This window comes from Dipodomys spectabilis, unplaced genomic scaffold, assembly GCF_019054845.1.
Source record: "Dipodomys spectabilis isolate Male_0828 unplaced genomic scaffold, ASM1905484v1 ptg000436l, whole genome shotgun sequence".
NCBI classification, from domain to species: domain Eukaryota; kingdom Metazoa; phylum Chordata; class Mammalia; order Rodentia; family Heteromyidae; genus Dipodomys; species Dipodomys spectabilis.
Window position 1 is genome coordinate 9529072 of NW_024871113.1, and position 4498 is coordinate 9533569.

Consider the following 4498-nt stretch of genomic DNA (forward strand, 5'->3'; position numbering starts at 1 on the left):
AAATACAATTTTTTTTATTAAAAAAAGAAATTAATTTAGAGTGAATTTTTACGTATACATGTTCTTTAAAAATAACTCTGGAAAAACTTCTGTAAAGCAGGGCTTTCCTTATTTACATTGTGAAGTCAACTCTATAAAATGTAAATTGTAATACCTGGTGGTGGCTTCGAAACCCTGGGGGTGCGGGTGGGAGATACCACGAAGCCCCATATGGGTTTCTTTAGAAACCTTTTAGTCTCCATACCTTAATCCCGGGACCATGGAACCCAGAAGAGACATCCCATTGTTTGGGGGCGCCTTCTCAGTCATCCTTCCTCCAGGGGCTATTGATGGAAGCGACCTTCGACTGGTTCAGGACAACCAAGAAGTGCTCTGCCACCCAGAGACCAACCAGAGCCTGATCGTGGAACTTCTGGAGCTGCAGGCCCATGTGCGGGGCAAAGCGGCTGCGCGATACCATTTTGAGGACATCGGCTGGGTGCAGGGCACTAGGATCCAGCAGGTGGAGTGGGTGCAACCCCTCACTTTGGAGAACTTGACCCTGAGGGGCTGCTGCCAAGAAGCCTGGCTCCTCGCTGGGAAACAGCAAATAACTAAAGGGAGCCAGCAGGTAGCAAAGGATGTGACACTACATCAGGCTTTGCTTCAGCTGCCCCAAACTGATCTCTTGCTCACCTTCAACCAACCCCCCTCTGAGAACAGGTCATCTCTTAGTCCTGAAAATCTGTCACCTCCACCCTGGAGCCTGAGTAACTTTGAACAACTAGTGACATGACCCCAACATCTTTGGTCCCCAGTAAAGATTCCTGAAGCATTGTGTGATGCTGCTGAGAATTTACGGACTGAGTTCTGGAAGGGTGGAGGAAAAAGAGGTGAATACCGAGGGTTCCTTTTACTTCTCTGTGCATAAACATAAGACACCTCCTCTCTGCAGAAATAAACTTGCTTTATAACCAAAAAATAAAAAATACAAAATAAAAAAAATAAAATGTAAGTTGTGACCATTTTTGATGTGTAACAAAAGAATTAAAAACCTTTTTGTGAATTACTTTGGATACTAACTTTTCTTATGAGTGTAGCATTTTGTTAAAGATACTTATTTGAACCAGAGGGTGAGTCTCTGTGCAATCAATGACCACCTTCTACTGGCATGGAGAAGCCAGCCTTGTGAACTTGGTTATTGTGGGACAGTGGGAGAAAGGTAAGATCATATGTGGACCACTGATATCCCATTAGCTTGCAAGATCCTCAAACAACATCTCTACAGAACACTCCCCTACCTCTTCTCTGTGCCATGCAGAGCATTCTCTACTGTCCACTCCAACAATCTGCACTAAACTGTGTAACTCCAGTCTGGTGGTAATACCCTCCCTGGTTTTTCCAACAGAATCACACAATTTTGTGTCATCACTTTTGTGACATTTTGGAATGCATATAAGCTGAATTGATGGACCTGTCTTTATTTTTTAATTTTTCTGGATATTTTCAGCTCACCAGGATTTTTGTGTACTTTTTTTCAATATTTTAGTCTTTATTTACTCCAATGGAATGATGGAAAAAGAAAAAAATCCCCAAACTACATTTGTAAAGTATTCTGAAATACTTTAACTTCCTTTAAAAATATTTTTTAAATATTTAAATATGTGAAGTTCATGGTCATTGGAGATAAGAGGAATAATAAAAAAAGGGCTTAAAGGAAGCCTGTGTAATGAATGAAAGCTTTGTGCTTACCTAAGTACTTAGGGGTAAGAGGTAGTATTCACATGTGAAGTTAAGAGGTAGCATAACTACTTTGAGATTCTTACAGAAGAGCTCTCATCTAATCTCTAGTCTAGCTTGGCAAAGCTCACAAGACACATACTTAGTGTTTCTATAACCTCATGTTAGTGAATTAGAGTCTGGAAAGGTATCCTGTGGACTGAAAAGTGCAGATTATGGAGGACTGCGACCATTCCTCTTTTATAGATTCATTTTGTTGAGAACTTACCTCCAACTGCTCATCTGTAACATAGTCACTTTTATAAAATGAGCCCTTGAATATTGGCATATTTCCCAAACATCTTTTTCTTGCATGAAAATGTTTTGAATACAGGAGAACCCGATTTTTTTATTTTTATTTTTATTTATTTATTTATTATTTTTTATTGTGAACATACTGTACAGAGGGGTTACAATTACATGGGCAAGATAATGAGTACATTTCTTATCAAGCATTGTAGCCTCCTCCTTTGTTTCCCCTTCACATCCCTTCCCAGCCTCCCCTGCCCCATCCAATCCTCCTCCCCCCCACCAAAGTTGTAAAGTTCGTTTTCTACATGACAACTTGTACTTCTCATTGTTGCAACAGGTCCACCTGTCCTTATTTAAACGACTTGTTTTTCCCTTTCCCCTCCACAAATTATACCGACATCAAATACAGTGAAAGCAGGGGTTATACTGTGGGGGAGGGACATACAAAGCAACAAAGAAATAATCTTATAAATGCATTAGAAACAAATGCATGAAAGAAAAAAAACATTTGAATACATATCTAAGGGTTCATTTCCCTAACATCACCTTATCTGACCTTTTCTGCTTGACTCATACATATACTAGATATTGCAAATAAGGGAAACCATGGGACCTATGTTTCTTTGGGCTTGGCTTACTTCACTTAATATAATTTTTTCCAAGTCTTTCCATTTCCTAACAAATGGGGCAATGTCATTCTCACCCCAGTTAGAATGGCAAAAATCAAGAACTCTTATAACAACAGATGCTGGAGGGGATGTGGACAGAAGGGAACCTTACTTCATTGTTGGTGAGAGTGTAAACTTGTTCAACCACTTTGGAAAGTAGTATGGAGATTCCTCAAAAGAGTTCACATAGAGCTCCCCTATGACCCAGCAATCTCACTTTTGGGCATTTACCCAAATGTTTACAAACAAGACCACACTAAAGCTACCAGCACAACTATGTTTATTGCAGCATTATTTACCATAGCTAAGATATGGAACCAACCCAGATGCCCCTCAGTAGATGAATGGATCAAGAAAATGTGGTATATATACAAAATGGAATTCTATGTCTACATCAGAGAGAACCCGATTTATTTAGAGACATACCAGCCAGGATCTGGTTGTTCATGCCTATGTGACCTTAGCTACCTGGGAGGCCAGCCTGGGCAAAAATTCATGAGACTGCATCTCAGTGGAAAGAAGTTGGGTGTGGTAGCATGTACCTGTCTTCCCAGCTGTTACAGGAACCCTAATAGGCAAATTGTGGTATATTGTATACGTGGGTAGGAAACAAGACTATATCTTAAAAATATCTTGTCAAAAAAGGACTGTGGAGAAATGACTAAGTGATAGAGTTCCTGACTAGAAAACGTGAACCCCGATTTCAAGCCCCAGTACTAACAAACAAGAAAAAGATACAACAGTGGTAAATAAAATATCTAGTGTAGTATCTAGTTTTTGATCCTCCAGTTGTGAGTAAGCAGACTATACACGCAGTACATATGTATAGGTACTGTCCAATGGTCAAGATCCCCCAGTGAAGACTTAGAGATTCACTAGAAGGACTCAGAATTATTCAGCCTAGATATATAATAATCAAAAACAGAAAAAAACAATATAAAACAAAATCAGCACAGTACAAAAGTATATGAGGCTAAATCGAGAGTAAGCCAGGCTGTACCTCCCTGAGATTAATATTTTTAATTGATACCCTTTGTACAACAACTTAAAGATTAAGAAAAAATACTTTTATCTAAGTGGTTCAAGCACACTAAAATACTTTCACCTGTTGGAAGTTGGTGGGGCCATTCTTGAAATCCTAATTTCTAGGGGCCAGTCAAAGACAACCAGCCTGGCTAATAGACTTTCAGGAGGAATGTCTTAGGTTGTTATATTGCTATAACAACACATTGGAGAGGAATAATTTATAAGGAAGAAAAATGATTTGTTTCCTAAGTGGCAGCTAAGTGTCCATGTCTGATCAGCTTAGGCCTTGTTGCTACAGAATGTTGTGGTGGTGGAAGAAGATATGACAGTGTTCACATGCACAAGAGAAAGCAAAGGAGTAAGCCCACAATCTTGACCCCTTTATAGGCAGTGTTAATCAATCTACAAGGACAGAACACTTCATTACCTATTAAAGGTGCCATCACTTTTTAATGCTGTTGAACTGGGGATTTATTTCCCAGCACAAGCTCCCATAGGCCTACACTAACCATGGCAGATAGCTTCATCATGTCACACCTGCTACTTAAGTTTTTTATTGCATACCAGATTTATCTTTCCTACTGTTCCGCTTATTAATAACTTGCCCTATTTTAGTAATCCTTCAAATAACAAACATGGAGAAGCAGAATAAATTAGTTCACTTGTATGTTCATGAACAAACCTTTTAAAGATTTAAGAGAGAATGATGTGGAGAATGCATATACTAGCACTCATATATTTTCTGTATGTTTCTGTATGTTTCATTCTTTCCTACTCAAAACCTGTACATTTCA

General features: G+C 39.1%; 1 pseudogene; it reads left to right on the forward strand.

Moving 5' to 3' along the window:
• The first annotated feature begins 256 nt into the window (after positions 1–256).
• Positions 257–800, forward strand: LOC122097859 (annotated as a pseudogene).
• The last annotated feature ends 3698 nt before the right edge of the window (positions 801–4498 follow it).